Raw genomic sequence first — 26,287 nt, forward strand, 5'->3', positions numbered from 1 at the left:
GCAGAAATACACTGATAAAAAAAGAGCATCAGAGTGCTTTGAGAACTCCTCAACAGGAAGAAGCAGGAGTGTTACCAAATAGCCCTTTTCATGGTGCAGTGAATAAGTTGTCCCTTTTTCTTATTAAACGCCTTTCCAAGTTGAGGCTCTCTAAGTCTTTCAGGATGAGCTTTTCCTTACCCATACTTTCATCTTGGTTAGGTGTTTGTGTCTTACACACATAAAATTTCATAAAATAACTCTACGGGTCAAGTTTTCAAGCCACATTCTCTGCATCTTTCCTCACAACCTCCTTTATCAAAGTTTCAGATTTTTGTGCAAAGTTAACTCTTGCCCCTGTTTTGATACTAGACTCCTGGAATCTCATTCTCTCTACTTACTGTTGGAAACCTCCCTCTTTCTCTTTTCTTGTTGAATTCTTCTCAAACACAGTAGGTTTCCAAAGATTTTAGTCCCAAAGCAGTCTAGCTGGTCAAGAGAGGATTCAGCTACCCATCCAATCATCCCTTCTCTGTTGTAAAACTTGCACCGGTTACTAGGAAATTTGGAGCACCCTCAGTTTCCAGCATATTACAAATTGGGGAAATATGTCTTAACGTCTGTTACTGCTGCAAATAATAATCTTGATACCATTTTCTTGGCTCTCACTCTCTGGGATGATGTAGTTCTCATTAGTGGTTGATACCTCCCATTTACATATATGTGACAAATGTATTACTAAAAGAAAAACATCTTATGAAATATCATAATGCTTGCAAAACTAACTTCTTTCCAAGAGAAAACAAAACGAACCTCAGTCCCTCACACTGCCCATCACTCCCACCTTTTAGATTTAAATCAGACCTATTAAAACTTATCTGCTCTCATACTGAGAGAAGGATGGCGGGCAGCTGGGGCAGAAATGTTGAGTTCTGAGAAAATCAGTGACAGGCTGAAAAGTTCTGGTTAGATGCCCCATTCCTCATGTACAGCCCGGCAGGGCACTGGTAGCAAAAGGTGAAGAGAAGAAAGATACCTGCATGCTTTGAGTTACAGCAGGAAAAGTCAGTGATAATGCTGTCAGATATACTCATTTTAAATAAATGTAAGGAATAACTGGTTAGAATTAAGCAATCATTTTCAAAATTGCTTTTATGCAACAAATAAAACAGTTGAAATTATCTATGTATTAGAGATTAAATATTTATCAATGCTGGGATTAATATATCAATATATGAAATAAATTGCAGTTCAGAGGATTCTTGACTGTTCAGCAAAGTTGCTTGTACAGATGTACTCTTCATGAGAAGAAATGCACATTTTCATGTTTCCTTTTCATATTCTTCTTCTTCCTTTTTTTTTATTTTTTTTTATTTTTTTTATTTTTAAGTCTGTGAACAAATTCCTGTGTTTGAGAGAGAACTTGATGTTGGTGAATTATGGTCTTTTCCCAGGTTTCTCTTTTCCTTTAAGAAATAACCTTCCTCTGCAGCACTGCTCTGTTTTCTTACTCCCTTTCATTCCCAGCAGTTCACTTGTCCATATCATCCAACATACTGCACTTACCTTATAGCTCCAATTCTTTTTCTTCTTATAGATATTTCTGTTATTACTGATTATCAGTATTTCTGCATTTTTGCCTTTCCTGGTTTCCAGAACTCGCCACTGCTGCTGGTTCCTTATAACACCAGGATTCACAGAACTGATATTGCAGTTTGCTTTGCATGGTTGGATTTCATTTGGATGCGATGCACAATTTGAAATAAAAATACAAATCATTCTGACATTGTACTGTACAACTAACACTGACCGCAAAACAGGGCAAAGTAGGAAGTAAAAATGTAGTAGCATATTCCATTTCAAGTCTTAGCTTATCCTTTTTTTCTCTTTTTTTTCCCTCTCTCTCTTTGCAATTACATGTAAAATGCAAGTGTGCAATGATATGCTGCATCTAAAAAATTAAGTAATTCTTTTAAGCTCACTGTTTTTTCACTCTGTACTTTTGATCTCCTACACTGACTTTCATCACTCACTCTAAGAACAACTCCAGCAAAAAAATCCAAATTTCTTAAGTTCTTTATGACATTGTAATGGAGGAGATGCTTTTAAATACTGAATTAATTGAATTAAAAAAAAGAGTTCAGTGGGAATGTATAGAGCTTCAGGGTTGAATGCTGCCATTTGGTGAGGTGAATCTTCACTCTTAGTCAAGATTCATACTGATGGAAAAAATACACTGTGCTGGCAATGATAGTACATGACTTCCACTGGTAGGTAGGGAAAAAGTTAAATAAGGTTTGTGTAGGTAAAATGTGGTTCAGAATAGTGTGTTATTGTATTCTGTTCCAGAAATTGTAAAGGTGGAGATAAATTCCTATACACCTAGTTCTGGTGCAACTCATATCATTCTTTTTCTTTCTTTCTTTCTTTCTTTCTTTCTTTCTTTCTTTCTTTCTTTCTTTCTTTCTTTCTTTCTTTCTTTCTTTCTTTCTTTCTTTCTTTCTTTCTTTTTTGGAAGGTTTCCCTTTGTCAGACGGTGGTATTTCAGGGGAGTCAATATGCTGAGTTTTAAATGACATGAGCAGAAGAAGATTTTTTTTCTGGGGGGCACAATTTTAGGGGTTTACTGGGGAAGATCTTTTGGTCTGTTGAGATTATTACTGTTCCAGTTGTATGAGTGTGCAAGCATACAAGATGAGTGTGTTCATGCACAGAGCTCTCAGCCAACTGCCATTCACCCCTTTCACAGTTGTTACAAGTGGAACTAGAACTAGAGATCGTGATTTAAGGTAAACAAGAATAGTTTCTTTGTTGTCGTTGTAGTTATTGCTAAATTAGCAAACCAAGTTGTTATTTTCTGTTCTTATTTATACACCAATATATTTCTTTAAAGTCCCATCAGAGTATAGGTGGGGTAAAATTCAGCTCTCCATTAATTAGGCTGTTTACAGTCCTATGCAGCATCACAGCATATTGGATTTCTGCTGGCTTTCTTACTAGTGAGTTTGCCAGACCAGAAAGCACCGATCCTTAATGCTGTAGACTCTGTGTGTAATAGTAATTTCCTTACAACATTTCTCAGAATGAGGATGGCTGTTCTTGAGCATTTGACTTACCTACAATTTGGTGGGTGTAGATATGCATTTTTGCTTTTACTCTATTGTTTCTTATGCTGTGGTGCCTTTGTGGGTGGGACCCTAAGTAAGTGATGGAACTAGAGATGCAAACCATTCACCTTTTGCCCTGCTGCCAGGACTGGGATCTCTCCTTCAGCAGGCCGAGGGTACCCTCTTTGAGCAGGCAGTAAGGCGGTCATTGCCACGTGGCACTGGACACAGGCTAAACTGAAAAACATCTGTCCAGCCCTGTAAATGTTTTCTTATCGAATTCTTACTGATGCAGCCTCATTATCTTCAAGAGTGTCAGATAGCCCTTTGAGTATAAATTTCCCTCAAAATGTTTACAGCTCTTTAAGCAGTAAGAATGCACTGAGGATCAAATTATAACAACCTGTATATATAGCTGTTACTAAACAAAACCTACTGATTTTTTTTTCTTCGAGACATACAGCAATTTAAACAAATAACATCATACTCTAAAGCAGTGTATCATTTTCATACTTTTCAGCGATGATGAGGTATGAGTTTAAGAAAAAAGAATGGGGGAAGAATGGTGATATGTCCAAGGAAATCATGACATTAATAACATGGAATATGTTCAAAAGGATGCAAACACCATCAAATAGGTACAGTAGTGATTGAATTGATGTGAGTGAAGTGAATATTTCAAATCTTCGTATTTGCATGTCCTGTCGCTTCGTGTTTTGAGATTTTGATAATAAATAAAGCTGCAGTAAAATTTAATATGAATGTAAATCTGGATGTGATAGCCTTGCAGTGATTGTAAAAAGCAAAGTTTTACACAAAGTGCTTTCCATATAAATATTTTGGAGCAAAGAGGTTTTGTGTACCAATTCCAGAATTTCATTAAGGGGCAGCCATACCCATACTGCATTCAGTGTAGCAGAGATCAATAATAATAATCTTCAAATTGATAAGTGGTAAAAATGTAAACTTTATATCTGGTGAGTACCTGAGCAGGGTTTTCCCTCAAGTGTTAATGGCAAACATGCTGCATGTAAAACTACAAAAGGACAGTGCCTCTTTAACAGGGACTACTATTTGTGCTCCGTGGAGCTTTGCAGTATTAGTAAAGCAGCATGAAAGAGTTGATTTTCATTTTATGTTGTGCTTGTGAGGCATTAACATGATGTTCTAACACTTGTAAATGAATACAGCTCTTGCCTAATCTGTCATTTTAATGCCTTATAGATTTTATTTCACTCTGTGTTGTACCAGATTCTCAATAATAATAATCAACTGCTTTGTTGTTCTCTTGCAGAAATTAAATTTCTGTAGTGAGTGTGCAACTAATAAAAGATGTTGCTTGAGGAAACAAAAAATAAATATGATGAATCATAAAAGTTGTATATAGGGGGTTGCTCATATATGAAAGACAATTACCAAACCAGTGGTAAATTCATCTGATTCTCATATTGTCAACAGCTTAATAACTCTCACAAAGGGTTTAGCCATGGTAGCTTTGTCTATATTGCTGCCTGTAATCACAAATGTGTATCCCCATAGATGGTGATCTATATAAAAGCTGTAGGTGTGTGCTTACTCTATTTGAAAGGCTGTTGACATTCTCATGCTATGTATTCTTATATGGAGTTGAGAAGCTTTTCAGGTTGGTACTAACTCTGCCAGTTGCCTGAGTCCAGCCTCTTTCCTGTCAGTTGGCCATGGGTAAACCACTGCAGTGAGATGCTCAGGCAGGAGCCAAGCTGGGAACAGACAGCAAGAATATAATGGTTTCAACAGGCATCTAATGGGCAGCCCTTGCTGGCCAAATGTGCATGTGCTTGCTGTAGACATGTCTAAATATGGCTTCTAAGAATGCTAGCTACAGTCTAGACTTAGGCTTCACTCTGAAAAAGCAGAGTCAGAAAAGCAGCAAACAAAAATATTCCCATACAAATCCAGGACTCCAAGATGCTCCTCTTGGGTTTTTTGAAGTCTCTTTACTCTTTAGGAAGGAAAAGAGGTGTAATTCAGTCCCAGATAATTTGGTTGACTGTATGTAGGGAATATGTCAGGCTTTGGAATAACCTGACTGTATTGTCAGGTAAACTTCACTGACTGATACCTGTAGTTTGCTCTGTGAGGTGTTACAAACACAGGTGAAGTGTTTTAAAATTGTGATTTTAAAATTCACGTCTTAAATACCTTTTTTTTCCTAACATGACTGTGGTGATGCTTGTGTGTATAAACGCATACAATTATCTGTTTGATGATATATGCTTCTAGTATAACCTCATCTTTTGCTCCTAGTTGAGAATAGGACCCCTAACTTCACTTTCAAATAACCACAGCACTGTAATTCCTTGCATTTGCTGAAGTATAAGCAAAAGGGTACAAATAATCTTTGATAGGAGTGCAGAGGACTTGGTGAGGATGCTTAACACCCAATTCCTACAACATCCAGAAGTTCACATTAGATATTAACCGGAAATAACTAATGCTCCTGCGTAGCTCAGATTCATTTTGGTTGGAACCACAGGATACCCGGCACTTCTTAAATCCTTGGTACTCTTTTTTCTCCAAAAGGAATTTCGGCTTCCCTAAGTAAGCAGCTGCTGCTGAGGAGACTGTGTACCTCTGGGGATCTGGGCTATCAGCATTGACTTTTACCTGAGATACTGCAGCAGGGAGGATCAGTTGAGCAGAGAATCATTCCATGAGCACTCATGTTGCTGTTGCCAATTTCTTATTTTGAGGTGAATGCAATTAATGCAGTGCTGTTGATGAAGATGTACTACACAGGGGCAAAACACCTTCTCACCCCATAGTACAAGGTATTGGGTTGTATACCGAATTGGCAACCCCATGTGTATTGTCTCTTTGCAATCCTAGCAGTATCCCCCATTTTGTCTTTTCTTTTCCTGGTTCCTGATCAGACTTTGCTAGGAAACACATCTGAAAGAAAATCCAGAGGTTGTCTTTTCTTGTGGGAAGGTTCAGTGAGGACTATACTGGAATGTCATTTCAAATTTGGATATGAGCTGTGAAATATTTTACAGAAATAAAATTCTTTATTCACAGCTAAGTAGCATCATATGATTTTATATTTATCTCTTTGTGTTGGTATGGATCTTGTGCAGCATATATACCGATATGCCTGCCAAAGGACAGGTGTAGATTGAAGAACCAAGATGGAAAAATTAGACGTGACAGCATGAAGTAACAGGAAACTTGTAACTTCATCACAGAAGGCTCCTAGTTCATAAAATAGAGTAACTCAGGTTGGAAAGGACATCAAGAAGCTTTTAATACTGTTCAAAGCAAAATCAGCTGTTAGATCAGGCAAGGTTTCTCAGGGTCTTATCTCGTTGGGTCTTGAGAATCCCCAAGGATGAAGCCTGCTCAGCCTCTTGGACAACCAATTCCACTGATAGATACTCTTGAGATGGGAATACCATGAGTGCCTGATGGAACAGGATAGTGCTGGGGATTTCTGGACAAGCTTGGGCATAGTTGTTGATCTAAAAGGAGACACCAGGTCTTGTCAGAGGCAGCAGGCTTTTGCTGAGTGCTCGGAGTATGGCCTCCATGTTGGGAACACCTGATTTTCTCTTTTGAGTTCTGCCTCTGATTTGCCAAGTGCCTTCTAGCAAGTCACTTTTTCCTCTTTGTCTCAGTTTCTCCATTTATAAAATGGGGATAATAATACTTACCAACCCCACAGGGTGTTGTGAGGATTAATTAGTTGTTGGTACAGCACGTAAAAGATGTAAATAGCTATATATAAATGCTGAATATTATCATTATAATGAGAAGCACACAGCACTGTAAGAAAAAGAATGGTCTCAGAATAGGTTGCATGTGCCATTACAACCCCCCACAAGAATAGCTTCTGGGGTTTATTTGAAACATCAGCAAGCATCAAACTTGCAAATCTGTAGTTTGATGCTATGTTCTAGCTGTTGACATTTCTTTCTCTTTCCAGTCATTTTTTTTATAGTCAGTGCAAGTTAGAAAAACAAGCCCAGGTAAACATATGTAGTGGTCCTGCTTGAATAAGTACTTACTTTTATGATGTCTGTGTTAAATATATAAGGATCATTAGGAGGACAAGGTGACACAGTCAGTTATTTTGATAGCCTCGAGGCACTTCACCACTGACACCTGGTTTTGAATTCCAATTGGAAGTGACCCAAATTATCGAAAAAGTATGAACTTTGTGTACCTAAAACTCAAATTCCAGAAAGTATTCAAAAATAGAGATGACAATTATAGCAATCTGTGCTTTGACAATACTTTCTTAATTGTATTGTGAAATTTAGTAGCCAATCTGGAAAATAAAACAAAAACACAACACAAAACTTATCAAGGTTATCAAGGTAACTCTGACATCCCAGAGTCACTGGTGCCAGTAACCAGAGCTCTAGTAAGTGATCTCAGCAAGTCGACTAGCTGAGCTCTGCTGCCAGGAATGTGAAAATGCCCACCCAAGAGTAAAAAATGTGTCTTTATAACTCATTGTACAAAGTAGGACTCCTGCCATTGTCATCGAAGTCACTGGGTCAGATCTGATTTCTTTTTTTCCCCCTGTATGAAATGGACAAAAAAAATGCTGCTCATAGATTTCTGTTTAATAGTGTTTGCCAGACAAAGTAGAATTTTCACAGCACAAGTTCTATAGCTCAAGAGTCCTATTCACTCAGCATTTATTTTATAGGTCCTTTATCCACCCTTTCCGGGTTTAAGAAAAAAGAAAAAAGAGAGAGAGAGTGAAAAAATAGGGAATTTACCCACTCTGGATCTTGCATCTTTTTTTTTTTCTTGTAATGCTAATGAAATCGCATGAAGACATTCATAATGATCTGCAGCTACAGAACTCATAAAATGAATATGAGCAGCTAAAAGAAGGAAGTTTTCCCAGTCCACCAGAAAATATATACTTCCCTCTCAATGAATATAGGTCCTCTCAGCTACTATTTTATAGGGAGCTGTGATCTAGTGATATGCATGTAGGTTTGTGAGCCAAAATGCTGTGTGTGTTAATTCTCCATGTAACACTGGGATTGCTCGTGCTCTGAGCAAAGCATGCAGGAATTCTGCGTACAGCACATCATGCAGCTCCTAAGAGGAGCTGAATTATATCTGCAAGGATCCTGGAGAAAGAGAAGTTGGATTCCTGGTGAACAACAGGCGAAGTTTTGTCTCAGTATTTTGTAGAACTTGAAGGACTGCTCATTCTAAAGGTACAGTGCCTAAACCCCCTGGATGTACAAAACTAACCTGTAAAACATAAGGATTTTTTTTTTTTCCCCGCAGTTCTTATGTACTTATTTATTTATTTATTTATTTTCAGTTGAAGATGAACATGGTAATTTCGAATAGGTCAAATTTTGGAATTCTTGGTGTGAACTAAGGGTTGTCATAAAACCAGCTAGGATTAAGTCAATGTATTTTGACTTCCCCATCAACTATTCAGATAAATAGATTTTAATTTGTATATTCTCTTTGACAAGTATCTCTACGTTTTACAAAGTCACAAACCAAGCCAGATGGTGTGCAATGTTCAGTTCACTGTCAGGAAATCTTAGTGCAATTTCTATACCATCCTATATTCACAGAGTAGGTTTGCCATGCAAATTAGTGCTGGCAGGTGGGGATTTAAGGGGATTAATGAGGGAAATAGAGAGGCTTTCCCCAGAACTCCAAATTTGAACTGGAGGTGATTGTTGTCATCGTCTGGTTGTGTTTAACACAGATTGTTTCAGGTTCCTGTGACAAAGCCATAACTTTTAGCAATCCTGACTCACCAACACATGAGATGGAATGCCTACGCAGCACTCATTGTCATTGCGTGATTCAGTAGAAACAGGTAGCACTGAGATCAGGTTGTTCGCTGCTGCAGCATCTGTCTGCAGACAGTTTTGTTTTCCCATAAAAAGAAAGTTTAGTTTTGCAGTGTTCAGAGCTACATTCCCCTTGTATTTAAGAAGAACCTTGCAAATGGGATTCTAGTTGGTTACTACTATCTATATATGTTGATAATTATAGAATAGCGATGTGGACAGAGAGCGCTGATGAAGGATACGGAGGAAGATGATTGAAGGCAGCTACAGATGGATGTCGCAGGTTCTTCTTGTGTGGCAATGGTTTCCAGGCTCTGTGTGGCAGATTTCTCTCTGGCCTAATAGATAGTTTATCATATTGCTCTCACTTTTCATGACTGATTTATCTTTGCTTTGAGTTCTTTTTTTCTGAGAATGCTCACAGCACCCAGCAATAAATAAGTGTAAATGATTATTTATGGTTGAGGAAAATGACTCAGTATTTTCTTTAATTTGTTAGAGCGATGAAAGCATTTCTGTAGTGTACAAATATGTTTTTGAAACATTTTGCCTTGTGTGTAAACCATTCTATTGGCCACTGAATTGCATTTAAAAGAGGATGGATATCATTTTCAGTCAGATGGATGGAACTCATGCACTGCTGGGTATAGATAAGAATCAGAATTTGGGCTTTTGCATGATTTTTTGCTATTAATAAATATTATATGTTTTTAATCTGTAGTGGTGAGAAGAAAAATTAGAAGAAAATTTGTGGAAGGCATACAAACCTACTGGCTTATATTTTGAAACTCGAAAGAAAAATGCTTCTTCAGACCCTTGTGAAGCAATATTGCTTAATTAACCCTACTTAAGCCCTACCTTGTGAAAAGGTTAATGGGATTTTTAATGACCTTGAGTGGTCAAGGCCTCAATTTTACATTTCTTCTGAAAGAAAATGGAAAATAGAACAAGAAAGCCATTCAAACTTCTGTGAATCTGGAAAAAAAAATTGGTTTACAGCAACAGTTCAGGTCATTTCCTATTTGATTTGAGAAGGTTTACCCATTCCTTACCTTGGGCTCACTGACACTATCATGGGTGAGCTGGCAGCTCTGAGCTGATGCTTTCAGGGCCAAAGTGCAGATTGTGGCTGCACTGCCTAGCTCACTGACTCCACAGGTACCACGGCCTTCTCACTGACTGGTCCCTACCAATTAAATTCTGAATACTACTGTTTTTATTTCTGATGCCTGCTACTTAAGCCTAAAGAAGCAGCTTGTGCATCCCATTTGTTTTCTCCAACTGTACTCCTTGCACTTAGGAAAGTCTCATGCTCAATAATCCTGCTCAAAAAATCTAAACAGTAGTTGTTACTATTCTTACCAATAAGTGCCTTGTTATTAAAGTATAAGGTTGCTGTGTCTTTTTTTTTTTTTAACATTACCACTACTGACTGTAATTCCATTAATTCCATTTCCACTGTGCAGTCTGTCTGCAGGTCTCAAAATGGTTTTGAAACCTTATTAATGGATGGAATATGATAATGGCTTTGGGGAAGAAGACAAACGGCATTAATGAATTTTGCGTTTATTTTATAAGCAGGGTTTCTCTGCCTGTTGTAATCTGAGCTGCATTGGGAGTATATGAGGATACAAAGATGCTAAAAAAAATTGAAGTCTCTACACTTAGAAATAAATTTACTAGTAGGTGGTCATAGCTCTTTCTGTGATAGAAAACCTAAGTTAGTTCTCCCTATGTGCTTGCAAGAATGCCTATAATGAATTTAGATTTTGCTGCTTGTTTTCTTCTTTTTCTTCTGTTTTCCCAAAGCAGTTCAGTGAGTCATATCAGCTAAACTTCACACATATGCTCAAAAAGGACCTGGAGTTACAGGTGGATTGCAGGAACCTATTTCTGTGCATTTTGGTCATGAAAGGGCAATGAATATGGAGCTACATGGTGTATACCTTGAGTTAGGAGAACTACAGATGCACTCTGTCCACCGTTCTTGGTGAGCCATCCTCCAGAGTGATGCAGACTTTTTGCCCAGTAGGAAACATAACGCACACATCCATACTCATTCTAACTAGTGCATTATAAGAGTTAATTAGTGGGAGAGATGTTGGTTGTGAACACTCAGTGCAGCAATGTATTCATTCACTTACTGATGTGTCTGAGCATTTTGTTCATGTGGGCAGACTTCCATCGTGGGATTCCACTTGAAATCCCACCATAGGATTTCCATTTCCAGACTTCCATTGCTCAGGATTCCTTTGAAATGGAAGAAGTTACTCCAGAGCTGAGTTTTGCATTATACCTTTGTGTTTTCCAATGACAACGGAGTAAAGGAATCAAGTTTCTTCTCAGAAATACATGGCATGAATTTTGATTCTTGCGTCTTTGCGGTCTGTGAGCATCTCTTAGAAAAGGTGTGTTTCCTGTAGTCTGATACCCTATATGAAATGGAGAAGACTGCACAATCACTTTATGTATGCATGCTCATGCAAAAATGGCCATGTTCCATTGTTCTGAAAACACTCATTACAACTTCATGTTTGGTAAATGAAACACTGTTCAGAATATCCTTTCTTTCGATGTGAAAACAGCTGATTGAGACCGAGGTGTGATACAGATAGGTATATGAGAGCTGCTCCAAAAGTAATTCCTCCTATTTTATGATATTGGCCCATGATGTCAGACATGGATGTTGGTGGTATGGCAGTAGAGGCTGAACCTTCCCAGGAATATTCCATTACATTTCATGGCTGTGTGACAGATGGCAGCAGAAGGGATAGTCTGACAAAATGACATCTGACATTCAGTGCATATGAAGCAAAGGTGTGCCATTGAATTCCTCCATGGAGAAAAAATGGCACTCGCTGACAGTCATCAGCACTTCCTGAATATTTATGGAGATCAAACAGTGTATGTGAGCACAGTGACGCAGTGGGTGGTGCACCAGCAGTGGCAAAAGTGACAGTGGATCACCTCCTCTGGTGCAGATTTTTTTGAGGGCGATATGCAGGCTCTTGTTCATCACTGGTGAAAATGCACGGCTAGCAGTGATTGAAAAAAGCAGTATTTTGTAGCTGAGAATTTGCTATATCAAATAGTGTTATTGTTCTCTTTGTATCTGTTGTAGTTTCCAGGGAAATAGATGGGATACATTCCCTTTGGAGTGACCTACACGCATGCATGCAGACTTGTGTGTATCTTCTTCTATACACGCCGTGTGTGTCTATGCTCTCACATCCACGCACAGCAGGTTAGATAGAGCAGAACAACTATGGTACTTACTGAATGCAGATAAGATCATAGATAATTTCTGTAAAATGTGTATAGTGTGTCTATATAAGAAGGCACTGTAACCTAAGAATTTGTTGAACTGAATGGAGCATTTAAAAACTACTCAATTTAAATTGTGTGTCACTTCAACCTAATTTGTGGGAAGCTATTAAATAAGTCTTCCTGTCTCCCCAAAAACACCCCAAGGATCTGCTTTCTAATGTACTGTTCTGCCATCAAATCTGTATAAACAAGTATAAATGTTTAAAAAGTAAAGAATACTAATCAAGAGATGGAAGACACACACCACTTAATAAATCTTGCCTTCAATTTATTTGTCTAGTATTACAAAGGCAGAGGAGATATCAATTAATATAGGCAAAGAGGACCCATAATTTATAATTAACCGGCAAGTGGTTTGTAACAAACAGCAGCACTGAATCTAATAGCCAGTAGAAAAATAACTAGTGTTGATTTGTCCCTCGGCAAATTAATAGAGTGCTTATCAATGACAGGGTTACATAAAACTGCTAAATAAATAATCATCAGTGAGTTAGAGTGAAGCAGATCTTTAACAAGCTTAATCTGAACCTCTTGACATCTGTAGACTATGAAGAGATTAAATGCTAAGAAAGAAGATACACTATACATGTTGTAAGCATGCTCAGTAGCTGTGCAAGATCATGTTCTTAGGTAATGAGAAATAAGGAAACATTTTTATTACAAAAATTACATTGAAAAATGATTTCCATTATAATTAGACTGAAAATTATAAAAGGTATATCCAAGAAATGCTGAAATGGAACTTCCCAGACGAGAATGACACTACCTCTCTAAGCGGTGAAAACACAGCACTGGAGTCAGGCTTGATGTATTTTTGGCTCAAGGTTTTTTTGCAGTTTATTGCTCACCTCTGTCTTCTTCTGGTTCCTGAGTCACTATTGCTGATATTCCCAGGTAGCTCCCTTACATCACCACAACGACAGAGCAGTGCACCCAATTTTCAGAATCTCTCTTATTTATGAGCCTGGAGATACATATCTTTTACTTTTATAAAGACTTTTTTGGCAGTAAGCCCATGTAGTAACAAGCCGTGAAGGTCTCTCCAAGCCGTGCTTAATGATAATATGGATTAGTTTTGTCCTGGAATGCGATTCTTAGAAGGGCCAGCTAGGAGATATGCTGGGAAATCTGAAAGATGTCCTCTCCAAAGGAAGGTGTGCAGAAGGGTTATTCCTGAGCATGGGGAGAGAAGAGATGCAATGCTTTCCATTGTGCCTGATGCACAGGGATTGCAGATACAACATAGCTCCCATAGAGTAGCCTTGCAAAACTGCTGGTGATCAGTTTGCCTGTCTTAGCAGATTTTTGGCCTGTCCCATCTAAACCAGCGATGAATGAGACCCTAGCATGAATTCCCAAGGGATGAATTACTTCTGTTCCTCAGATGTTCTATCAAAGAAGATGTTGTATGAGACGAAAGATACTTGATGCAAGCAAGAATGCTGCCTTTTTGGGGCAGTGAGGGAACATGCAAACAGAAGCAGAGCTGAGTAATTTTGTCAGGAAGCTTTGTTGGACTTTTTTATTCTGATCTGGAACAGAACTGACTTGTGGCAAAGAGATTCAAGCCCTTGTTCTCCTTTGTGCATAAAAGCAAAGCTGCCCTGCCATAGGCAGGCAATGTCTGGTGCAGAGCATCCTTTTCCTTCCCTTCCATTGTCTTGTATCCTCCTTGTCCTAAAAGAGCAAGCAGACTCCCAGTGTACCACGACTCAGTCTAGGAATTTTTCTTTTAATCTTTCCAAAAGAGATAATGAGGCATCCAGGTACCAGAGATAAGTAATATGATGGGCCTGAGTCGCTTTAGGTTGTGTCATGAGTAGGAATGCATTGCCTGTCTGAAGAGATCTTCCTGGTGAGGAGACCAATTTCTCCTTCTTTCTATAGCTTCACGGTTTGCTTTTGTTTTCTTTTATAGATGCCTGGTGGTTTTGTTTCTTTGTTTTGGTGTCTTTGGTGGTGTGGTTTTTTTTATTTTTATTTTGTTTTTCTGAACCACACTGTAGATTTGCTTAAACCTCTCTATCTCAGCTATCAGAGATGGTTACTGGTAAGAGAAATGTTACCTTTATATCCAGCCTCTCTTTTGCCCTTTTCTCATCTCTTCCCCCTATGAAGTTGGAGAAAGAGGGATTTTTTTGGGGCCTCACATGAAATATGGGCGTAATTTTCTTTGTGAGTGACTGTGGAAACTGCAGTCATGAGAAAGAAATCCTGTACTGAAAAACCCTTCATTAACGTATCTTTGTGTTTGCTGCTTTCCCAATTTTTGTTCTAAGAGTGAGTGACCACTTGAGTAGAGCAGAACTACAATTTTACGTTTATTTGTATTAAATGGAACCTCTCTATGGTGGACAACCACTGGCCCATACCAGCCTGCAGTGGTGAATTTGTATTGCTCAAAAATAAGAGCAATATCTATTTAAAAGGAAGAAACTTTCTGTTGGGTTTAGGAATATCTTAACCTAAGTGTGGAACAGGTGCACCCCAGGTAGCTCTGTGCATGCTGAGCAATATTCCCAAGGTCATGCTATGCATGGCTTGTTTGTTGCTGTGATGTGATACCCTTTCCTTCTTTCCAAAGATAATTTCTAAGCTTAATAAAATTTTCCTTATCCCCTGCTTGAACTGCAGTGCTGCCTGATTGTGTGTAGCCATATAAATCATGTGAAGCCAAATTAGAAACTAGTACATTCAGATCAAGGCTTCTCTGGTGCAATGGCATGGCACTGTCCTGTTGTAGGGTAGCCCCTGCCATGTGCATGGGGTTTGTGTGCTCTGGAGTGGCAGGTAGGTGGTGATATGGAGCAAGTTGTGTGACACAGTATGTTGGCTCTGAAAATCCTGCTTGGAATGGGTGAGAGCTGTGGAGCAAGGAAGTAAGGTAGATGTTGATTTTTCTTTTTGGCTGTCTGAAAAAACAAGGGTCTTTATTAGTATTAGTGTTGTTAATAATCATTATATTAATGTATCATTATTATTAATAACAACAGTAGTGATAAATCAATTATTATTATATTAAGAAAATCATTATTAATAACAATTATATATATACATATTTCTTTTGTGAGGAAAATGTGGTCGCTTCACACATTGCTGCTAACGCCATGGTAGGATCACCGTGTCTAAGGTGCTACCAGGCAGGTTACAGGGCATTCATCAAAATCAAGCTGATGCAGGCATGAATACTCGCAAGAATGAGTCCTTTTAAACTAAAAAATGCTGAAGGCTGAAAAGGGGCTAATTTATTTAAATTATCTGTATACATGTCAAGCTGCATAGTTTCTCGATGAAGCTGACAATTGTGAGTTAAAGAAAGCTTTTCTTAAATATAACAACAAAAGCCTATCAAAAAAAGTTGCATCAGAAAACCTGAGCAACTAAGGAGATAATCATCAGTGGTGATGATGCAGATGTACAAAAAATACAGTTTTCTGCTATTAAGCTTTTAAATGTCAGTAAATGGCAGTTTAGTAGATCATTTGCTAATAATGATTAAATTTCTCATTAAAATGTTTCCTTCATTATTCTTCAGGTAGAAATGTGTAATTCCATGATTGTTACATCAATTATACTTAAAAAGCTCATTAAAATACTGAAATATTATCTCTCGTAGCCAGAGTACCTAAAGAGTACTGTACTAATTACAAAAGGAATAAACTCTTGTAATATCACCATTTGAATTGATGCCTTATAAATTCTTAATGCAAAACTAACATATAAAGTGTAAATCAAATATATAGATCCAATAAAACAAAACCTTTTTAATCTTGTTTTACCTTCAAAAGGATTCTGATTATTATAATTAAATAATGCATGATATAATAAAGATCTAGAATGTGTGATTATTTCATTGGCAATTGAATATCGGTGCGCTTTATTTATGCAAGCAATTTATCACGGACAATATGCATCAAGCATTAAAATATTGATACAATTACACCTATCCCACTGAACCAATAAAAAAACCCTTGACACGACTACGCTTATGATGCAGGGACAGTTTGAAATCCTTGTTAAATTTTAATATTCTGATGTGCTGGGTTATGCTAATTCTGCTACGGAACAATATCTCTGACATCTCCCGTTCTGCCTTTTATTTCTGTGAGATTGCAGATCCAGCTTCACTTAGCATGGCTGACAAGGACAGCTTTGCGTGCTGCTCTGTTGGTCACTCGGAGGGAGAAACACTGACAGACAACTTTGAATTTCCCTTTTTACAGTTCCTGGTTTGCTATGGATACAACTGTTTCATTTTCCTGCTGCTGCATCCTGTTATTCTTCCCAAGATTTTTGTGCAGAACAGGGCAGAGAGAACTCACCTGCAGCCAGTGGATTTGGTAAGACGATGTGCAAAACAAATGTATGTACATTATTGCCCCGCTTCCTTATGACTAGCATCACAGAGGCAGGATAAAATGTCAAAGGAATGATCTGCTGCTTTCTGTTTGAATTAGTCAATTGGAAATAGGGACATGGGGCAGAATTTCTGGACCAAAGCCTGGTAGCACTCAGCCGGTACTGGGTGCCCACTTCACTTCATCAGCCATCAGCTGACATATGAAGAGTTCTATTTCTTTCAGCGGAATAACACTGCAAAAGTTTGTAGATTAACCTATCCCACCATTCATACATTCTAATTAATTTTATGAGGGAGCACCTCAAAGACGTGACACATTTTTATAGCACAAAGAAAACAAAGTGGACTAGAACGAATACTTGCAGCTGCGCTGGCTTCCGGGAATGGCCTTTGGATATCACTGTTCTTTCAAGTGAGGAAAGAAATTGCAAGCTTCTGAATAAACAGCAGCAGAAAGATCAGAAAACACCTGCAAAGCATAAGGATTTTGTCACGGTGGGTGAGAGCAAGTCCTTTTCTAAAGGTTGTCCTTGAACATGTTCAGGATATTCAGAGACCCTACAGTGACTCCTTAAGTTCATAAAGTTATAAAGCTGCCATTTCCATGTCTGAGTCACCAAACTGATAGCCACAGTCTATGAAGTGCTGCGATCTCAATTCTCTTTATGTTCAGAGGAGGACGGCTTCTAGCGCCTTGCGAGACAAAAAGTTGTTTTTTTTTTTTTTTTTCTGTAGCTCATCATGTTTTTTTTTACTATCTCATGAGAGAGTTTTCCTTTTATTATTGCTGGATGTAGTCATTTCACTCCGTACATTCTCCTGATTATCACTAATATTCCTGTATAATGTTCATGGGCTCCTGGTTAGTCTAAATGAGAACAAATCTCTCAGAACTGATTGTCCAATGGCCAAGGGCTGGGATCTTGAGGCGTTTACTTCCTTTGGTAAACACAAATGAAATGGGTGAAAAGGAAAATTTTAATCTCTGCTATTTTTAACCCCAAATAAAAATCTTTCAGGGAATAAATAATGAAAATAATAATAATAATAAAGCATGTGTCCACTTGCTTTCTTGTTAGTTGATTTTGAAAGGCGCAGTGGTTTGTAGGCACATGCCAATGTGCCCTCTTGATCCCTGTTCCCTCACTCCCAGTGTACAGCCACCAATGCAATCCCAGCATTGACACACATCCAACACAGCAGGCAACACATCAAAGCCATTACTGCATGTGTATGGGGCTTCTATGTGTACATCTGAGCAAAGACAAGGGACACTAATATTTGCATGTTGTTGGATAGCGGGATTTTAATTCTTGTGCTCAAACACATGCCTTGTTGGAGGCTCTCTTGCTCTGTGATCTGGGTTGTCTCTTTGCTGCAGTTAATTGGGTGGTGGCTGTGAGGAAGGGCTTGCCAACACAGAGCTTTGAGTCATTTGTTTTAAAGAAATAACAATTCTTGGGACTTATTAGTGCTGCAGACTGTATTAATGGTTTACCTGCAGCCTGTACCAAGAATGTGCCCCTTACAATATAGATACTTTTTCTCTATAAAAGTAGCTGATTTAGTCAGAAAGGTGACAGTTAAGACTCGTTGCAGGAGAAATTTTTGCATCTTTGCAGAGTGACTTTTTTTATACTTTACCATAGTGGCTGTCCATCACCGTTGTTATGTATGCAGGCTGAGTGAGCCCGCGGGGGATCCTAGTTATTTACACTCTTTTTCAAGCTTCGAAGCTGTTATAATCATTCGCTGTCAACTTTGTGCTGACACTGAATTTTACTTTGTGTTTTTTATGCTCGGTTTGGGTCTAAAATACTGGCATCCATACCCTACACTGTAATTCTATGGGTGACTGAGTTGACCAGCAATACACAGTATTACTAACAGAGCTTTAGAAACCTGCTGCATATGGAGATTTGGGGATTTGTTGATTGTGGACAGTAAACAAAGTCCCCAGGCTTTATGCTTTTATCCTCGCGGTGACCCTCAGGAATAAACCGTGTACCACGTTTCATCTCATTGCATTTTCATCTTTAAAAAAATGTAAATATTATTTTCACTTCCTACAAGCAGCAAAGTTAGAGCAGGAAAACTTTTTCGATGCATTTTTTATTATTATTGTTATTGTACTCTCTTGTTTTCTCCAGGCCTGTGTTCTAAAAAGTGAGTATTCCTTCTGTGATCACCGTAGGTTTAGCATGAAGCTGCAGATAGGATTGGAGCTGGTAATTGGCTAATACCTTCAGATCCAAATTGAAATAATGTTTTCTGTGAAATGTTGGCAATAAATTATCACAGAAGAGCATGCACTGACAAATATGTAGGGGTTTTACACCCTTTCAGGTTAGGAAAGGTAAATTTGCATGCCTGAGTCAAAATGTCTTTGGTCTGCAGACCAAATAAACAAACTTTTTTTACATTTGCACCAAACCTCCCCTTTATGACCAGGCCCTTCAACCTTAATTGAAAGCCCACTGGCTGCTTTCTGCCTATGTAAATGGGAGAGATTTGTTTCCAAATTCCCAGCTCCAGAATGAAATTTCAGGTACTCTGGGGCCCAAAGGGAGCGATCACACAAAATGATACGACCCCGTTCTTAACTGGACTTGAAATAAAACTGGTCAAGGAGCTTGTGTGCTTGGCCAATGTAATAAAGTAGACAAATAATTACTGAGCAAATCAAACACACTTACACCTCAGATGATTTTGAAATATTATCTGTAATCGGGCACTTCTGTGCTAGGAGGAAAGGTTAATAAAGTAATTTAAAAAAGATTGTGTAGAGTATTACAGAAACAGAAGAGGACTGGTGATCATAATTGTTATTCTCCTGAAACACCAGTCCTCTACTGCACAAGGCATATATTTTCGCACAACTCCTTATTGTTCATTCCACTTATTAGTGTATTATACTGCTTAATTACCTTTTGTAAGAAATCTTATTTTAGCTTTCTTTTTTTTCCTCTTTAATAACAAATAATGCTGATGGAAATGTTAAAGAACAAAAATACACACGCAGTTGTTTTAAGTTCTATCTGTTTAAGATTGAGATTAAAACATGTGCAGTAGATAGATAGATGTGGATTTAGAGTCTGCATCACCCCATAAATGCTGTTGTGAAGTAACATAGTGAAGAGAATAAATACGTCCCCCAGCACTCCCCTTGCAGCCTTGGTGTGTATGAATGGAACCCAATATAGCACACAGCAAGGCTGAGTTTTTGCATTTGGGTAGTTGTGATTTGCTCCTCTGCACCACATTCCTATTTCATGGTGTTCCAGATAACCATGTTAAGACTTTTTTCAAGGCAAAGAAAGAGAAATACCAGCTTAGGCAAAAGTAGTCTGTGTGTCCAGAAATGTTTCCTTTAATTGCTCTCTGTTGCCTACTTTCTTCCTTTATTCTCTACTTTGTTAAATTCCTTAAGTGAAGTGCTACCAAAGGTAGTTGAAATACGTGTGACCATCACACAGCGTTTGTCCTCGGGCTCAGCAACGGTTGGTAGGGACAGAACAACTGGGACATCAAAATCTTCTTACCTCGTCCAGTGTGAGGCTGCTGTACTTGGCATCTCAAGGAGATAACCACACATCATGGTGGTGGCAATGACTTACATCTCTCTTTTGTAAATATAGTGAGATTTGAAATAGGCATGTGCAGTGTCTGTAGGAAGACATATTTTACACAGCACAGAATCATAGAATCAAAGAATCATAGAATCATAGAATTGCTCAGGCTGGAAAAGATCTTAGAGATCATCAAGTCCAACCACAGCCTAACCATACGACCCTACATGATGGCATCCCTGCTCAGATAAAGAACTGCCCCTTGTCCATACTGATAGTTCAAGCAAGAAAAGAATGTGGTGCTTGTATTTGAACAAGTGGTTTTTCTGTGAGTTCCATAGTGAAGATAATGCACCTCACACTGCTTAAAGGGTAGTTAATTTCTTGCCAGTATCCAAAAGCTTACAGGAGATCAGATACACTGCTGGCTCCTCAAGCAGTACCTGAGGATATATTGGTCTTCCTTAACCCAGAACGCTGCATTTACCTCCTAAGTGGTGCAGAAGTGAAGCAGTTTGAAATGTGGAGTCTGCCACAATTTTTGCCATCTCTCTTGTGACATTTGCCTCTGCTTGGATGGCTGTATCCAGAAACACACGGACAGCTGCTTGCAGCTCCTACAAAACACTTTGCCTGATTTACAGTAGCATGGCTGCTGTTTTGGATAGCAGGAGAACCAGGAAGATGGATATTATGGTAAATATTTATAACAGTGAGTTTATTGCGCATATATTACTATCATTTGAATTGGAAAAAGTCTACCCCAAGCAGACGTGACTTTGTGAGAGAAACACAGGCCTGCTTCCATCTCCAGGGGATACAGTCCTGAGGATACCTCAACACGTGATTTTCTCTAATGTATAATTTTGACGGGAAGCTGTTAATGTTGAATAAGGATATGGCTTTTCCTTGCATCTTTTTAAAAAATTCACCTGAGTAATTCAGTTCTGGTTGAAGCAGATTCTTTTTTCTCATTTCCAGCATGGAATATATTGCTTGGCTTTGTCATCTGTGCATTAAGATCAGACTTTTCCTGTAACCTTTTATAGCTACAAGATATGCAGAAGTGGGAGGAGACTGGATAGTGTGTATATGTATATATAGCATGTATATAATTAAGGCCAGTTTTTTGGTGGTTTTTTTTCTGTTCTTTTGGTGGTTTTCTTTTTCTTTTTTTTTTTTTTTTGCAAAGATAGTCTAAAATTTCATGTTATGAATGTCTGAGATACAATACACTGAACAGGTTAGAAAAGTACTATGGTCATAGTAATTACTTTCATCTGGCAAAATATTTCAGTCAGCAACGACTAGCAATAAAGTAAAATGATCACCTTTAGTATATCTATTACAGAAACAATTCTCTAAAATAAGAACTGCTTAAAATATCCACTGTAATACAAAGCACCAGTTCTGGAATCATACATTGCTTTACTATTTTCACGGACTCTGCCACTCTCAGAACAATTGACTTGAAATGCAAGGTTCCATACAATGGGGGAAAAATTACTTCAGTTAAGGATTCATAAATGAAGAGAATACTATCCATCAAATTGTTGTAAAAATAAAATCTTTTTTTTTTTTTTAATTTCTGTTTTGGTTTTTAGGTTTTAGACAAATCACTTATATCCTCCTTAAAAGAGAACAGGCTTTTTTTTTTTCCTTGCTTTTTTAAAAAATAAATATAGTGAATATGAAACACCATTAATCCAGTAGTAATATCATCAGATAGTAGCTAATCCCTTCTTAGGGCTGGCTTTGCCTACTCCTTTGGAATATAGAAATGTGCTTTTACTGTTAGGCATTTTGTTTAAGCATCAATCTGTTCTTAATGCTTAATTGTCTTCTCCCCCCCCCCCCCCCCCCCCCCCCATAAAAGATCAGCAAGTAAAAGGAATACTGTCTTCAAAGGTATTTTCTTGGGAGTCTTATTACATTCTTTAGCCGGTTATTTTGTATTCTGAGGTTATGGATCAAGGGCAGTCCCATGCCTGTGGTTTGGACTTGGCTATCTGCTGTGACAGGATGATGCAGACATACGAGGAGATCCTAATCTGTCAGAGGAAGTCTATTAAGTTCAAGCCCCTAAGCTGTCTCAGCCAAATCAGTGATACCAAACTTACATTTGTTTTCATGATGACCATTCATTTTGGTCAAATGAAGAAATTGCCAGTGTGGTTTTTGTGGCTTCAGGGATGAAATCTATGAATGTCACGTATCTTTTAGCCTCTCTGGTCTCTCTGAAACATTATTGAGAATGCTCTTGTATTGAGGGGAAAAAAACAACCATTTTTATTGTAGCTGTTTATAAGTCACCTTGATCATAAAAAGTTGTGGAAAAGAAGCACTAACTTCCATACAAATAATTCTTTTTTTGTGTGAATAATAGATAAGACGGGAAAAAAGCTAGACTGTCTGCAGACAGCTGTGTAGCAGGAAGAAAAAGCAATCTTGAACTACATCCGTTGTGTTTTGGGATGGCAATCGGTACTGTTACAGGCTGTGGACCTTGGGCTTGTTCTGGAAGCAATGGGCTTGGCTGCTTCTGAGATCCTCTCAGTGCAGGGGAGGAATGGGAGAATGTTTTAAGATATTTTACTCTTCTAGCAGATTTAAGTACAGATCTTCAGTTTCTGTTTAAATATCCACAATTATCTGTCAAGTCATATATCAGATGGTGAGCTGATACCTTTTCATAGTTTTGGCCACATAATAAAAAATAGAGGGCAGATTTGAGGCCAGCTTAATGAAATAAGAGCAAATTACTTATTTTGTGGCCTTTTTCAACTCAAAGAATTTTTTTTGTCTTTGTGATGTTTGCTATTATGATATATATATTTTTGTTTTTGGCAAGCTTAAAGGTAGAATTCTGGCCCAGTTAAAAATGAGCTTTGGCCATATGCTTCAGCTGGATCAGGACTACATCTCGTATGTAAACTTTGGTTGGTATCTCTGCACAAGTTTTACCTACAGAGATTTTATCTCATGAGTACAGTGAATCCAAAGTGATTTATTTGGTCGTGTTAGAGTTTTCATAACTTCAGTGGGGCCATGCTCACACACAAAACTGCCAGCCAAATCAAGCAGTAAATGGTAATGTTAGGTGACTCCTTGTGACATGCACAGAGGCTGAGGTGTGGGCAGCTCTTGTAGGTAGGTAGGAGAGGTGCAGCATCCCTCTGAAATGTCTTAGACTTCACTCATTTTTAATGAGGGCTTTGTGCTGTTTTCCTTCTGGACAGGACTACTTAGAAGACCTCAATCGGGGGAATTTTATAAAGGGTGTGGAAAACATCAGGGAAACAATATCTGGTGTTTATAAAATGTGAGTTTGATTATGCTGTGTTGCACTGTAGCTTTATTAGCTCCATTCTCCTATTGCTTTGCTCAGATTCCCTCCATGTAAGGCTTTTATTAGTTCTTGTGGCTTTCCACTCCTCTTCTTCTTTTTGACCCTGCTCCTGTTTACTTCCCCTCCCCGTTTGTCAGCTACCATACGTAGCAAAGTAATCCTTCAGGAGTGCCTGTTTCCTCAGGAATGTGAAATGGCATGCAAAGTTGTGAGCTAATTCATCATGTTCTACAACCAGCAGTTACATCTGGATGCAAAATGTGCAAATGAAAAGCTCTTGCATGGGTAGATAGGGAGTAGTCATAGAAAGCTCCCCCCATCCCACCACCAAACTGCTCAGTCTTTCTGTCACATTTTTAAAAGTATATACAATGTGTAAATTTTACAGAAGAAATTTCACTGGAAAATTAATCTAATGAATACCTTTTCTCTATAACAGTAAGATAAACATTAATATCACTACATGGTACTTATATAAAAAGGAATAAATTGCATCCTTTCTGCTTGGTCTCCCCAAATGGATCACTGACTCTGACAGAAAGGAATTAGAATGCATTTTTGTGCAAGAAAACAAAGATTACCAAAATGTAGTTATGCCCATTTGCTTTCAAAAAAGTAGCGTTGCAAAGAGGAAAAAAAAAAAAAAAAAAAAAAAAAAGATTTTTTAACTCTAGAAAGTGCTGGTTGTTTAAAATAAACAGCAAAAACAAACCAAAACAAAGACACATTTCATTTAAAGCTAATCCTATAAACTTTCATTCATGTCACTGTTCTTTTTCATTTCCATCATTAACTTCTTTGGAAACACTGTTCTTAAAACTGCTAACAATGGGTATTGTTGGAACCAACTGCACTGAGTCCCCAGACATGTTTGTCCCGAACCCCGTGTTTGGAAACCAGCCTAAATTTACCCCCATGCTCAGCGAGCTGCGGGCTCCATGCTGCAGTTAAAACCTCCTTGCTGCTCCCTTCCTCTCATCCCATTGTGGAGGATATGAACACACATAGAGCTGCAGTGTGAATTCACACCGCAGTAGTAACACTGCCATGTCAGCATCAAAGTTCTTAGCTTGCACTTGGAGCATCCCAGAGGCATAAGACTTAGCAGAAGTGTTTTGGGGGTGTGCCTACAATGCAGGTGAAGGGGTGACCATGTGTCTGGGTTGATCTGAACTCAGTTGGGCAGAGGTGGCCTTGCAGCTCATCACAGGGTACCTCACCAGTATTTATGCTGCTTCTGGGTTGTCCTTCTCAGCTCTTGTTTATTAAGGGGGCAGGTAATGTTACAGGGTTCAGCCTGTTGTATATGCATTGGTGGAACATCAAGTCTGAAAGGAATATTCTGCTACATGAGTGCGGTGTTATGTGGCAGAAACAATTAGAAAACAGAGCGTTCAGCTAAGCAAAAAAGGAGATCAAATGCTGATATCCAGCCAGCAGACGATTATTGTTGCTGTCCTTTGCTTTGAAAAAATTGATCTGTTCTTAAAATTATGATGGTAAGAGCACAAAACTGGTGAGAAAACTCTCAAATGCTATGTAAAGGTGTTCCAGCTAACTGTTTCTGGCCAAAAGCTAACAAACAAACAATCTGACTCCAGCATATTGGACTGATCCCTCAAATTTTATCTTCCCAGTCACTTGGATGTGGCAGTTAATCACTCATGCATGTTCTGAAGCTGAAGTTGCTGATTTTCCACCTTGGATTCCATTATGTGCAACCTGAGTGATGCTGTAGCCCCGATGGGCTGGCTACCCTGCAGTCTCTTGTCATTCTAGGGATGCCAGGGCCACTCTGTGCACCCCTTAAACCTGCAAGGAAAGTCCTCGTGCTCTGTTTATGAACGAGCATGCAAAAGTAAGCCCAGAGGACTATTTCCTATTAGCCAGAGTTTCTTACATAATATTGCTTCTTTCTGATTGCTCCTGCATATTGAAAAATGACCGTTAGTATTTGTACCAAATAGATCTGAATAACTCTCAGCGTGTAGGGATGTATGGTATTGTTGCTTGTGGCAGTTGAACAAGTTACCTGCTCAATGCAGCGATTCTGAGTGTGCTTCAGAGAGCGTGTGTCAGTCACACCACATGTGTTAGAGCTCTTCAGTGAGGTTTTAGTTATTTCAAGTCAATATCGCCCGTTAGAACCCCCCCCCGGCTAAAAAAGAAAATAAAAAGCACGCATCAACCTCGCATTTCAGATGTGAATTGGAAACAAACTCAATTTACAATTCACCAGACAAAAACAGTTTTATCCTGCTGTCATTCTACGCACGTATGGTTTACTGGAGGATTCCCGTATGATAGCCCCTTTTGCTCACACTTATGAATATCTTGGTGTAGTGCATGCATGTAGTGCGGCTGTTTGTTTCTCCTTTTTTCTTGTTTTCCTCTGGGCTGCTCGGTAAGTGGTGGCCCCTCCCAAGCAGACCTTCCACCTGAGGGCAGTACAGCCACCACCTCCATCTCCCCAGTCCAGCCTCACAGCGGCTCCAGGTCACGTTTTGTTTTAATTCTCCCCTACACTGTTTGCAATAACGAGATCTGATTAACTTTTCAGGCCTTTCAGCTTCCTTTTACTGGAGCTGCATCCCTTACCTTCGCCACGGTGTAGGGAATTTACCTCTGTTGTTTCCTGTTCCGTTAACTGTGTACTACGCCTTTCTTTGTGTCGCCTTAATGTATTGCGGTGTGAAATAGCATACACTGACTGCACGAGACTCTAGGAGGGCCCGGATATCAATATGAAAATTTATACTTTTGACTTCATGCTGTTC

The 26,287-nt window shown here is 38.6% G+C and overlaps 1 long non-coding RNA gene across 4 annotated transcripts in view; it reads left to right on the plus strand.

Moving 5' to 3' along the window:
- The window catches only part of LOC101748294, a 414,590-nt gene that overhangs the window by 261,998 nt on the left and 126,305 nt on the right, over window positions 1-26,287 (plus strand). For 3 of the 4 annotated variants that reach the window (XR_005858964.2, XR_006938999.1, XR_006938998.1), the window contains exon 3: window positions 16,456-16,572. The exons of the other annotated variant lie outside the window; for it this stretch is intronic. This is a non-coding gene — a long non-coding RNA (uncharacterized LOC101748294). The remainder of the gene's footprint in view (window positions 1-16,455; window positions 16,573-26,287) is intronic. 4 annotated transcript variants of the gene reach the window in all.

Source organism: Gallus gallus, chromosome 3 (genome assembly GCF_016699485.2).
Source record: "Gallus gallus isolate bGalGal1 chromosome 3, bGalGal1.mat.broiler.GRCg7b, whole genome shotgun sequence".
NCBI lineage: Eukaryota > Metazoa > Chordata > Aves > Galliformes > Phasianidae > Gallus > Gallus gallus.